We start from the raw sequence: 15,205 nt of genomic DNA on the forward strand, positions 1-15,205 counted from the left end.
ACATGTAAGTGTTGTTTTGAAACCTTTAGGTTAACGATCTTGTTAAGTGTTGTTAACCCAATGTTTATAATATCAAATGAGATTTTAAATTATTATATTATCATGATATTATGATGTATAAATATCTCTTAATATGATATATATACATTAAATGTCGTTACAACGATAATCGTTACATATATGTCTCGTTTCAAAATCATTAAGTTATTAGTCTTGTTTTTACATATGTAGTTCATTGTTAATATACTTAATGATATGTTTACTTATCATAATATCATGTTAACTATATATATATCCATATATATGTCATCATATAGTTTTTACAAGTTTTAACGTTCGTGAATCACCGGTCAACTTGGGTGGTCAATTGTCTATATGAAACCTATTTTAATTAATCAAGTCTTAACAAGTTTGATTGCTTAATATGTTGGAAACACTTAATCATGTAAATAACAATTTCATTTAATATATATATATATATATACAAACATGGAAAAGTTCGAGTCACTACAGTACCTACCCGTTAAATAAATTTCGTCCCGAAATTTTAAGCAGTTGGAGGTGTTGACGTATCTTCTGGAAATAAATGCGGGTATTTCCTCTTCATCTGATCTTCTCATTCCCAGGTGAACTCGGGTCCTTTACGAGCATTCCATCGAACCTTAACAATTGGTATCTTGTTTTGCTTAAGCCTTTTAACCTCACGATCCATTATTTCGACGGGTTCTTCGATGAATTGAAGTTTTTCGTTGATTTAGATTTCATCTAATGGAATAGTGAGATCTTCTTTAGCAAAACATTTCTTCAAATTCGAGACGTGGAAAGTGTTATGTACAGCCGCGAGTTGTTGAGGTAATTCAAGTCGGTAAGCTACTGGTCCGACACGATCAATAATCTTGAATGGTCCAATATACCTTGGATTTAATTTCCCTCGTTTACTAAATCGAACAACGCCTTTCCAAGGTCAACTTTAAGCATGACCATCTCTCCAATTTCAAATTCTATATCTTTTCTTTTAATGTCAGCGTAGCTCTTTTGTCGACTTTGGGCGGTTTTCAACCGTTGTTGAATTTGGATGATCTTCTCGGTAGTTTCTTGTATTATCTCTGGACCCGTAATCTGTCTATCCCCCACTTCACTCCAACAAATCGGAGACCTGCACTTTCTACCATAAAGTGCTTCAAACGGTGCCATCTCAATGCTTGAATGGTAGCTGTTGTTGTAGGAAAATTCTGCTAATGGTAGATGTCGATCCCAACTGTTTCCAAAATCAATAACACATGCTCGTAGAATGTCTTCAAACGTTTGTATCGTCCTTTCGCTCTGCCCATCAGTTTGTGGATGATAGGCAGTACTCATGTCTAGACGAGTTCCTAATGCTTGCTGTAATGTCTGCCAGAATCTTGAAATAAATCTGCCATCCCTATCAGAGATAATAGAGATTGGTATTCCATGTCTGGAGATGACTTCCTTCAAATACAGTCGTGCTAACTTCTCCATCTTGTCATCTTCTCTTATTGGCAGGAAGTGTGCTGATTTGGTGAGACGATCAACTATTACTGATAATGCTAAAAACGAACATATATTTCATAGCATTATTCCTCAAGAAAGACAAGCTTTTAGTTGCAATTGTTCTATTTACAAGTGATATTCATTTAAATAATAAAAGGTGAAGACAAAAGACAGATTCGACGAATTGAAGATGCAAACGACCAAAAAGCTCAAAAGTACAAAAGACAATCAAAGAGGTTCCAATTATTGATAAGAAACGTCTCAAAATTACAAGAGTACAAGATTCAAAACGCAAAGTACAAGATATTAAATTGTACGCAAGGACGTTCGAAAATCCGGAACCGGGACCAGAGTCAACTCTCAACGCTCGACGCAACGGACTAAAAATTACAAGTCAACTATGCACATAAATATAATGTAATATTTAAATAATTCTTATAATTATTTATATATTATATAAATAAAAAAATCCGTCGGCAAGAAAGACTCCAAAGTTTGTGAGCTGTAATTTCAAACTCCGCGACTCGCGGAGTTTGAAGGCAAAAAGGGCCGCGAGTCGCGGAGCCTCAAATTCTGAAACTCCCTATAAAAGCAAACGAATTCTGATTGCAAAAACCAACATATATATCCATCCTCTCTATATCTATACGTAAATATTTATATTTATATTTTAATTTTAATTTTAATTTTAATTTTAAATCCTAATAATAAGGGTATGTTAGCGAATGTTGTAAGGGTGTAAGTCGAAATTCTGTCCGTGTAACGCTACGCTATTTTTAATCATTGTAAGTTATGTTCAACCTTTTTAATTTAATGTCTCGTAGCTAAGTTATTATTATGCTTATTTAAAACGAAGTAATCATGATGTTGGGCTAATTACTAATATTGAGTAATTGGGCTTTGTACCATAATTGGGGTTTGGACAAAAGAACGACACTTGTGGAAATTAGACTATGGGCTATTAATGGGCTTTATATTTGTTTAACTAAATGATAGTTTGTTAATGTTAATATAAAGATTTACAATTGGGCGTCCCTATAAATTACCATATACACTCGATCGGACACGATGGGCGGGGTATTTATATGTACGAATAATCGTTCATTTAACCGGACACGGTAATGGATTAATAGCCACTAGAATAATTAAAACAGGGGTGAAATTATGTAAAAGGACACTTGGCATAATTGATAACAAAATATTAAAACCTTGGGTTACACTCAGTCGACATCCTGGTGTAATTATTAAACAAAGTATTAAAATCTTGTTATAGTTTAAGTCCCCAATTAGTTGGAATATTTAACTTCGGGTATAAGGATAATTTGACGAGGACACTCGCACTTTATATTTATGACTGATGGACTGTTATGGACAAAAACCAGACGGACATATTAAATAATCCAGGACAAAGGACAATTAACCCATGGGCATAAAACTAAAATCAATACGTCAAACATCATGATTACGGAAGTTTAAATAAGCATAATTCTTTTATTTCATATTTAATTTCCTTTATTTTATATTTAATTGCACTTCTAATTATCGCATTTTTATTGTTATTGTATTTAATTGCACTTTTAATTATCGTACTTTTTAATTATCGCAAGTTTATTTTATCGCACTTTTATTATTCGCAATTTCATTATCGTTATTTACTTTACGCTTTAAATTAAGTCTTTTATTTATTTATTATTTTACATTTGGTTTTAACTGCGACTAAAGTTTTAAAATCGACAAACCGGTCATTAAACGGTAAAAACCCCCCTTTATAATAATAATATTACTTATATATTTATATATATTTGTATTTTTATAAAAGTAAACTAATATAGCGTTAAGCTTTGTTTAAAGATTTTCCCTGTGGAACGAACCGGACTTACTAAAAACTACACTACTGTACGATTAGGTACACTGCCTATAAGTGTTGTAGCAAGGTTTAAGTATATCCATTCTATAAATAAATAAATATCTTGTGTAAAATTGTATCGTATTTAATAGTATTTTCCTGCTAAAATATAAAGCTATTTTATATACACCTCGCTTAAACATCAAGTATTTTTGGCGCCGCTACCGGGGAACAATCTAGCTTAAAAGCCGGAAGCGCAACGCTACAAAAAAAAAAAAGATTTTTAGTTTACTTTTATTAAAATTTGTTTTTATAAAAATACGTTTTAAATATTCAAAAATATAAAAAGAAAAACAAAAATATAAATATTTTTAAGATTTTGTTAAATATTTAAGTTTTATAAAGTTTCTTTATTTTTATATAAGTTTTATTTAAGTATTTTGTTTTTATTTAAAACATAAAAAAAAAACCCGAAAAAAAAAATTTAATATATATAAATCTAGTTTTAAGATTTTTATTTATAAAATTATAAAGTAGTTCTATTTTTATTCTAGTCTTTAAAATATAAGTTTTTATTATATAAATATTTTTATTTAAACAGAAAATATAAAAAAAAAACGTCGAATAAAAAAAAAACTGTACCAGAGTTGAATTTTGGAACCCCGCGACTCGCGGGGTTTGCTGCTTGGAATACCGCAACTCGCGGAGCTACTCTGACATCGACAGAAACCCTAATCTGCATTTAATTAAGGGTAATTATTAATTATTATTATTATTAACCCTAATTAATTATTATTATTATAATTAGTTTTACTTTTTATTTAATTTATATATTTAGTTAAATTAGTTTAATTAAAATATAAAATTAATAGTTTTATAAAATAAATAATATAAAAATAATATTTTTATAAAAATTTGTAACTTTTTACAACTTTTTGTATATTTTCATATTTTGTCCCTTTTTAATCGTTTTAGCGTAATATTTGTATTTTTAGCTCATATTTAGTTTTAAACTTAGTTTTTGCCATAATTATTTTTACTTCTAGATTTTTAGGCTTTGCCGTAGAATTCGTTAAGTGCTTTTTAAGTTTTAGTTTCTTTTTAAGTTATTTCCATTTGAGATTTAGTTTTTCCTGTAAGCTTTAATATTTTTAGACGACTTTTACCTATGTATCAATTATCATTCCAATTAGTAATCTCAATTTGCGATTATAATTTTAAGTTAGTTGTAGTAATAAGGTTAGGTTAGTCAAGTGTTTTTAAGTTTTATAAGTTTCTTTTATTTTTCCGTCACCTTTTATTTTTCAACCATTTTTCTTTTTCGACCTTTTTCGACGAGCTCTTTTTCTTTCTTATTTCTCGCTATTCTAGTTTTAGGACATAGATTTTTATTCTACTTCTTATCTAAATTTCTTAAAATTACGAAAATTTATTTTAAGTGGTTAAATTAATAGACATCAAAATTTTCTGGTTCGTAGTAATAGTTGGATTTGTATGTGGACCGGGTTATTGGAGCCAAACAGTCCTCAATTATATTGAGACCAAACGAATCCTGCCCCTCTGCTGCATCTTTTGGCTATTCGAAACGTGGGCAAAATCAGAAAAGTCTATTGATTGGATAACTTATTATAATTTTTCTTTCCTTTTAAAAACTAATAGGATATTCAGTGAATGCACCGAGCAAGACGTTCACCACCTTTTGTACGTTCACCACCTGTAACTAGATCAAGACATTTAGCAAATATTACCACCGTTGATTTTTCTTTAGAATCGTCATCCAGTCGACCAAATACTCCAGTTCAAATTTCCGATAATCCATTTTTTGAACCCAACCTCACAATTGAGAATCCGAAGAATATTCAGGAACGATTCGTAGATCCTGAACCATTAAATTTTCCTCCGGAACCACCAATCATTCAAACAGAGATTGTTGAGGAACGAACTATTAAATCAGAATCCTCTAGTGATTCCGATTCAACAAATTCAATTATGGAGAATCTGGAACCTTTAAGTATGGAAGACCGAATGAGAGCTAAACGCACTGGCCAAGGTCACACAATTACTCATCCAGACATTAATGCGCCAGATTATGAAATCAAAGGACAAATTCTACACATGGTGACTAATCAATGCCAATTTAGTGGTGCGCCGAAGGAAGATCCAAATGAACATCTACGTACCTTTAATAGGATCTGCACACTATTTAAAATCCGAGAAATGGAGGATGAACAGATATATCTCATGTTATTTCCCTGCACTTTAAAGGGAGAAGCCAAAGATTGGTTGGAATCGTTACCAGAAGGGGCGATCGATACATGGAACGTATTAGTTGAAAAATTTCTTAAACAATTCTTTCCTGCATCTAAAGCCGTAAGACTTCAAGGAGAAATTGTTACGTTCACACAGAAGCCGAATGAAACTCTATATGAGGCGTGGACTAGATTTGTAAAGTTGTTAAGAGGATGTCCGCAACATGGTTTAGACACCTGTCAAATAGTACAAATATTCTACCAAGGATGCGACATCACTACAAGGAAAGACATAGATATAGCAGCTGGTGGTTCTATTATGAAGAAAACCGAAACTGATGCTTACAAAATTATTGATAACACTGCTTCCCACTCACATGAGTGGCACCAAGAAAAAGATATCGTTAGATCATCTAAAGTAGCTAGAGCCGATTCTAGCCATGACTTAGATTCCATTTCCGCAAAGATAGATGCTGTCGAAAGACGAATGGAAAAGATGACTAAGGATATTCAATCAATACGAATTAGTTGTGAGCAGTGTGGAGGACCACATTTGACAAAAGATTGTCTCAGTATTGAATTAACAATGGAACAAAGAGAGAATATTTCATACATAAATCAAAGGCCTGGAAATAATTATCAGAATAATTATCAACCGCCAAGACCGATTTACAATCAAAACCAGAACTATAACCGAAATATTCCATACAACAACCAACAAGGTCCTAGCAATCAACAAGTATCCAATAATAATTACAATCAGCAAAGACCTAATTTTCAAAACAAACCACCACAACAAACCGATGATAAAAAGCCGAATTTAGAAGATATGATGACGAAGCTAGTTGAAACTCAAACGCAGTTTTTCACATCTCAGAAACAAACTAATGAACAAAATGCTCAAGCATTTAGAAATCAACAAGCTTCTATTCAAAATCTGGAACAAGAAGTAAGTAACCTAGCAAGGTTAATAGGTGAAAGAAAACCGGGAAGTCTACCTAGTGATACAAATGCTAACCCCCGGAATGAAACAGCTAAAGCCATTACCACAAGAAGTGGTACAACACTTAAACCACCTGAAATACCTGTAACTTCTGATGAAGCTATTCCTACTCCACAAGAACCCCAACCTAATCAAGATAAGGAAAAAGAACCAGTAGTTGAAAAGGTTAATGAAGATAACACAGATAAGGATAAACCTTATGTTAAACCATACCAACCACCACTTCCTTACCCGAGTAAAATGAAGAAAGAGAAACTTGAAGCCGAGCAATCCAAATTCTTGGATATGTTTAAACAGATAAATGTAAATCTTCCTTTCATTGATGTAATTTCAGGAATGCCTAGATATGCTAAATTCTTGAAAGATCTAATCTCAAATAGAAAGAAAATGGAAGAACTCTCGGTTGTTACTATGAATGCTAATTGTTCAGCAGTACTGTTGAATAAGATACCAGAAAAATTATCTAATCCAGGAAGTTTCACAATTCCATGTTTTCTGGGTAGTCTTAGTTCAATAGAAGCATTGGCAGACTTAGGTGCTAGTAAAAATCTAATGCCGTATTCACTATACGCTAAACTAGACCTTGGAGAATTGAAACCAACAAGAATAAGCATACAACTAGCCGATAGATCAATAAAATATCCTAGAGGGATAATGGAGAACATGCTAGTTAAAGTTGCTACTTTAGTATTTCCAGTAGATTTTGTTGTTCTGGACATGGAAGAAGATTCTCAAGTTCCTCTCATATTAGGAAGACCATTCTTAAACACGGCTAAAGCAATGATAGACGTGTTCGGTAAGAAATTGACCCTAAGTATAGAGGACGAGAGTGTTACCTTTTCAGTTGATAGAGCAATGCAACAACCGCAATCTGCAGATGATACATGTTATTATATTCAAACTATAGATGCACATGCAGAATTGTTAGAAGAATTTCCAGAATTACAAGGAACGGGAGAATGTTCTTTAGGAGAAGGTAATGAACCAATTGATGAAGCTGAAATGTTAGCTACACTTATAGCTAATGGATATGAACCAACAACAGAAGAAATTCAAATGCTAAAAGAAGAAGACAGATATCGATACAAATCATCGATAGAAGAACCTCCGAAATTAGAGTTAAAGCCACTTCCAAACCATTTGGAATACGCTTATTTACATGGTGAATCTGAATTACCTGTAATAATATCGTCTTCTCTTACTGAAAATGAGAAATCACAACTCATTTCTGTGTTGAAAGCTCATAAACCAGCCATTGCATGGAAGATTCATGATATTAAAGGAATAAGTCCTTCGTATTGCACACATAAAATCCTTATGGAAGAAGGTCATAAAACGTATGTGCAACGCCAACGAAGACTAAATCCTAATATGCAAGATGTAGTTAAGAAAGAGATTATTAAACTGCTAGATGTAGGTCTAATTTATCCAATCTCTGATAGTCCATGGGTAAGCCCAGTTCAATGCGTGCCTAAGAAGGGTGGCATGACTGTCATTACAAATGAGAAAAATGAGCTTATTCTTACTAGGACTGTAACAGGATGGCGTGTATTAATTGATTATAGAAAATTAAATGACGCCACCAGAAAAGATCACTTTCCCTTACCTTTCATAGATCAAATGTTGGAAAGATTAGCCGGAAATAGTTACTATTGTTTTCTAGATGGATTTTCCGGATATTTTCAAATTCCAATAGCACCCGAAGATCAAGAGAAAACCACATTCACATGCCCTTATGGTACTTTTGCTTACAAACGCATGCCATTTGGACTTTGTAACGCCCCTGCAACCTTTCAAAGGTGTATGATGGCGATTTTTCATGACATGATAGAAGAATGCATGGAAGTTTTCATGGATGACTTTTCAGTCTTCGGTGATACATTTGAATCATGTCTAGTTAATCTTGAACGAATGCTTATTAGATGCGAACAATCAAATCTAGTACTTAATTGGGAGAAATGCCATTTCATGGTTAAAGAAGGCATCGTTCTTGGTCATAAAATTTCAAAAGAAGGAATTGAAGTGGATAGAGCTAAAGTAGATGTAATTGTTAAACTTCCACATCCCACCAATGTTAGAGGAGTTAGGAGTTTTCTAGGGCATGCCGGTTTTTACCGATGTTTCATAAAAGATTTTTCTAAAATTGCCACTCCTATGAATAAACTCCTAGAAAAGGATGCTCCATTCATCTTTTCAGATGAGTGTATCAAATCTTTTAATATTCTTAAAGAGAAACTCACTAATGCGCCGATCATGATAACACCAAATTGGAATCTACCATTTGAACTAATGTGCGATGCAAGTGATTTTTCAATGGGAGCCATTTTAGGACAAAGGATTGAAAAACGATTTCAACCTATATATTATGCTAGTAAGACGTTACAAGGAGCACAAACGAACTATACAACTACTGAAAAAGAACTCCTTGCTATTGTCTTTGCTTTTGACAAATTTCGATCATATCTCGTTCTAGCAAAAACGGTGGTTTATACCGACCATTCTGCTCTTAGATACCTATTTTCGAAACAAGATGCTAAACCAAGATTAATCCGTTGGATCTTACTCTTACAAGAGTTTGATATTGAAATCCGAGATAAAAGAGGAGCAGAAAATCTCGCCGCTGATCATCTTTCTCGTCTTGAAAATCCCGAATTAGAAGTTCTAAATGAATCGGCCATACAAGACAACTTTCCTGATGAATATCTATTGAAGATAGATTATAAAGAAATTCCATGGTTTGCAGACTATGCAAACTACTTAGTTTGTGGATTCCTTGAAAAAGGATTATCGTACCAAAGACGAAAGAAATTCTTCAGTGATATAAAACACTATTTTTGGGAAGATCCACATCTGTTTAAAAGTTGTCCCGATGGAATAATACGCCGATGTGTATTTGGAGATGAAGCTAGTAAAATATTAAACCATTGTCACACAGGACCAACAGGAGGGCATTATGGGCCTCAACTAACAGCAAGAAAAGTTTATGATGCTGGATTCTATTGGCCTACAATTTACAAAGACGCACACCTTCTTTGCAAATCCTGTGATGCTTGTCAAAGGGCCGGAAAAATAAGTCAACGTGATGAAATGCCACAAAATGTCATCCAAGTATGTGAAGTATTTGACATTTGGGGTATTGACTTTATGGGTCATTTCCAAAATCTCATAATAATCTATATATACTCGTAGCCATTGATTATGTATCTAAATGGGCGGAAGCACAAGCTCTCCCAACTAACAATGCATGAGTTGTAGTCAACTTTTTAAAACGTCTTTTTGCAAGGTTTGTAACACCAAAAGCTTTAATAAGTGATCGGGGTACTCATTTCTGTAATAATCAACTTGAGAAAGTTCTTAAAAGATATGGAGTAACTCATAAAATCTCCACCGCATATCATCCACAAACAAGTGGACAAGTTGAAAATACCAACCGAGCTTTAAAACGTATTCTAGAGAAAACCGTAGGATCAAATCCGAAGGAATGGTCCATTAAATTGGAGGATGCACTCTGGGCTTTTAGAACAGCCTACAAAACTCCAATTGGAACCACACCTTTTAGACTTGTTTATGGAAAAGCATGTCATCTTCCAGTAGAAATTGAACACAAAGCATTTTGGGCTTTGAAGACATGTAATCTTGATTTACATGAAGCCGGACGTCTACGATTAAGTCAACTAAACGAATTAGAAGAATTAAGACATGAAGCATACGAAAATTCGTTGATCTATAAAGAAAGAACGAAGAAATGGCATGATAAAAGAATCAGAAGTTCAAAAGAATTTAAAGAAGGAGACAAAGTTCTTCTTTTCAATTCACGATTCAAGCTATTTCCTGGAAAATTGAAATCAAGATGGTCTGGACCATTCATAGTCAAAAGAGTTTTCCCATACGGAACGACAGAATTAATAAATTCAAATGGGATTGAATTTAAAGTTAATGGTCACAGAGTTAAACATTACATACATGGTCCGATGGAAGTCGACAACGAAGTTAATCACAATTTCGACACCACAGCTAACTAAGTGTGGGGAGAATCAAGTCTTTAAAGGATAATATGTATTTCTGTTAGAGTTAGATTGTCTGTTTTCGTGTAGTTCTCGAAAATGGAACCTGAATGGTCTTTCCCTAGCAGACCCTAAAGAACTAGTCTTCTCCCCCCATTCTGAATTTTTATTTTTTTAGGAAATGAAGACTGCCTGTGAACTAAACCATGGTCTAATGCTACACGCTTTGATCACTAAACGTAATAATAACACACTACCGAGTGAAATAGTATCAGTAATCAGAGAAAGATTGGACGGAGTTAGAAAAGAATCCAGATGCGAAGATAATAAGTTACAATTTGGTAAAGGAAAATCAAAATCCGCAGCAAAAAGAAGAGCACGACACCTAGAAAGATGTCACAAATGCGGAAAATGATCACATGGAGGTAAATGTTCAAATAATCAAACCTATTCAAACACCGAATTTGTTACTTTATGCAGAGACGGACCGTTCATATGTTTAGAAGAAAAGACACTGAATGCTCGAGGTTACGCCTATGTAGCTATGGAAAACCAATTAAACCGACTATCTTATGAATGTGATAGATCATATAACTAAGAAATCTATTTCACAGGTATGTTTGTACAGTTTTTATTTTTTATTTTTTTTATTTTTAACCTTTTGATAATAAACGCTAATTTGTTCGCTATAAAGTATTAAATTGGTATTGAATAAAATTAGGTTTGGCGACCGAAATTATTGATATCATTCAAAAATTTATTACATCACTGTGAAATTTAACGTTTATTCTTAAGGTATAAATATCTTTAATCAATCAACCCAAAATATTTCAAAAATTCGTCATGAGTTAAATTAGGTCTTGGAACCGAAATTACTTTACCGAAAAGAGGGGCGCATATTTTTGATAATATTTGATTGATTAAAGTGGGATAAAAAGCCAAAAAGATTTTTAATTTTATTTTTACCATGTTTTTAAAATTAATATATAAATCTTAAATTAATATTATAAACTTTGTAAAATCAATATATTTAAAATTGTAAATATTTGAAAAATTTATATAAGTTTGGTGTGAATTTATAATATGAATTTTTAAATTAAGTTTGGTGTGAATCTTTAATTTTTAAAAATATGAATTTTTAATTTTATGCATTTCAAATTTTAAAGTTTGGTGTGAATTTTTAATATTAATTTTGAATTTTATATTTAAATTGTGTGAATTTAAAAACAAAAATTTACTTTATCTCATTAAGTTAAAAATATGATTTTTAAAATTCGTCGTAAGTTGAAGCCTAGGTCTTTGAACCGAAATTGCTTTACCCAAGGGAGGGACGAGAACTTTTATTATCATTATTTTTAATCTTATTGAATTAAAGTATGCCAAAAACATTAAAAAACCAAAAATCTTAGCTTTTAAAACAATAGCTACAAAAAGACAAATTTTAAAATTTTGTCGAGGGACGGACTAGGACATCGATCCGAAACTACCTCGTCCTAAATAACAAGGGAAACAAAATTTTAAAATTAATTACTTAATTGTTTTAATTAGTATAAGATATATAATATATATATATATATATATATATATATATATATATATATATATATATATATATATATATATATATATATATACATATATATATATATATATATATATATAACAAACACCGCGACTCGCGGAGTTTGAAGGTTTAAACCCCGCGACTCTCGGGAGGACCAAAATACAGAAAAAAATAAAAGCTGAACGAACAGCTCAGTCCACACACCACAAAACCAAATACTGCGAAAATAAAACCCGAAAATACACGAGAAAACACCCCCAAAATCACAATTTTTAACCGTTAATCATCAAATCTTTTACTAAAATCATGTTGAGAAGGATGCTATCAAGGAATTACTCAAGAAAAACGGTAAATTTCTACACCTAAACACCATTTAATCCGAAAATTAGTGTTCTTGAGCAATTTTTTCCCCAATTTGATTTTGATGCTTTTTAGTGTAATTATGCTTAAATTGTTTATGTATTATGCTTGTATAACCTAGATTGATGCTATTTAACATGATTAGAAGCCTTAAACTTCAAATTTTGAGTAATCTAGGGTTTGTGTTCTTGAGCAATTTGGGGCTTTTTGATATAAACAGGTTATGGCCGATTTTTGTCATGAATTGTTGCTAAATTAAGTAGTGTAACATGTTTAGGTAGTTAAATGATCCAAACTTTGAGCCTAAACATGATTTTGAGAATTAAAGTGGACTTTTTCAAGTCTAAAATTCATGAACTTGATTTTTGAAAGATAATGCCATTTGAAACTTGTTTAATTGCTAGTAATGATTATTTTGACATGTTATTTGAGTTGAATGCTTATGAACTTGGCGAACATTTTTGTATATGCTTATTTGAAAAAGTGTAGATTTGATGAAAATATGAAAATGAGCTTAAGTTTAATATAAATTGATCATGTCATTGTAATTATTTTGATTGATAATTTTGTTGACACTAATGTATATTTGGATGCACAAAAATTGTGTTTGATGTGTTTTGCAGACTGAAAGGGGTGAATCTTCATCCCAAGCTCGCAATGCTCCTGCTGAGAATGCGGAACAACAGGAGGTGGATAACTACTACAAGCAAGATATACCTCATCCAGTCATGACATTTTCTGATATGCATTTGGAAGATTTGCACCCGAACCTGAGATTTGACAGACTTTGGATAGATTATCCAAAATACCAAAGGGGTTTGCATACTCTTCATTCTACAGTTGTTGAGGTACCTAGGGTCATAAAATGGGGACCATTAGAAGCTGTAGAATTGGCCGGGCCAATTAGGGAATTACTTGCACAGAGGTATGGTAATTCTACTTTTAATGACTGGGTACATTTATTCACCATGCGTAGACCTGTATATAAAGTATGGTGTGAAGAATTGTTGTGTAGTATAGAATTGAATGATCGGGTAGCTAGTTTAACCGATCGATCTTTTATTAGATTTTTGTTAGGAGGTTCGATGCGCCACATGTCTTTACTAGACATGGCTCAGGCTTTACGTATATATACGCCTGAGGAGTTAGCATCTGCCGATTGTAGAGGGTTGATACTAAATGGTAGAAAGATAGATGAAAATTTTGATACACATGGTGTATGGAGTCAAATGACAAGCCATCACCGATTCAAAGGGGGAAATTACTCTTATTTGGATATAGATAGAGCTGAATTAAGAGTAATCCATAGGTTTTTAGCTAATTCGATTACACAAAGAGGTAAGAACAAGGAAAAGGTAAATGAACAGGATTTGTTTTACCATATGTGTATTCGAGACCCACAAAGCGCTGTAAGTATACCTTATTGTGTGGGTTATTATTTATCAGCTATGGTTAGGGGGATGAGACCACATAGCATAATAGGAGGTGGTATATTTATTACTTTGATTGCTGAATATCTCGGTGTGGATATAAGTCGGGGGGGATTATTAGTCGAAGAACCAGAACCCCGCGATACTATAGGTTTAAATGTATACCATGGTGCGAAAGTTTTGAAGAGGCGAAATAACGCTGCAGTACAATACCATGGTAGACATCCACAGGTTGAGAGAAACCAACAGCAAGGTAATGTAGGAGGGGGAAATGAAATGCAAGAAATGCAAAGGTTTATAGCTGCACAGGAGTACGAAAATGCTAGACAGAGAGCATTTGAAGATTGGCAAGTTCATCAAAACCAAATCATAGCTTATTGCCAATATATAGGTAGAAACTATATTCCTACTCCAAAGCCCATATTCCCTCCCTGGTCTATAGAGATTCAACCACCGTATCCTACGTATAACCCTGCCGAAGCATTTTATAGCACCTATGGTTATGCATGGAACCCCTATTGGTATCAGTATCATCCCTAATCTACTTAGGTTTTTTTTATTTTATTATTTGTAATGTTGATACGTTTAATACTTATGTTAATATTGTAGTAGTTTTTATAATTTTCTAACTTTTATTCTTAGATTTTAATAATTTTTGAATGTGGGGTAATATACCAAACTTCAAAAATATGTATATATGTTTGCAGTTTATCTTATGTACACAACAGGGTAAAACAACGCATTTTCAAAGACTGGCATTAAGTTCAGCAAAAGCAACTAATTTTGACGACAAGATGCAAAATATATGTGAAATAACAACAAGACGGAATGAACAAATGATGTGCACCATTTATCATTCAGCAAACAAACGCCAATATATTTGGAAACTTTGGTAAAATTTAATCATTTTCACACAAATCACCCTCAATAATTTAAATTGTTACTAATTTCTTGCAAATGAGGGCATTACAAGATCTTAAGTGTGGGAAGGGGTTAAATTCTTTCGAATTTTAAAATTTTTATCTTAAACACTGGGTTACCATTAAAAATACTAGTAAAGCAGTAGTTGTATTAGAATCTAGTGCTCTCTGATAATAAAGAACAGCCCTAGTCTTATATACTGACTACCCAATTCTAGTAAAATTTTTCAAAATTTTCAATTAAATGAACTCAAAATCATGTTTATACATATTTATGAACGATAAAACTAGGTTTTAACACCGAAATTATTGAAACC

The sequence above is a fragment of the Rutidosis leptorrhynchoides genome, chromosome 6 (assembly GCF_046630445.1).
Source record: "Rutidosis leptorrhynchoides isolate AG116_Rl617_1_P2 chromosome 6, CSIRO_AGI_Rlap_v1, whole genome shotgun sequence".
In the NCBI taxonomy this organism is placed as follows: domain Eukaryota; kingdom Viridiplantae; phylum Streptophyta; class Magnoliopsida; order Asterales; family Asteraceae; genus Rutidosis; species Rutidosis leptorrhynchoides.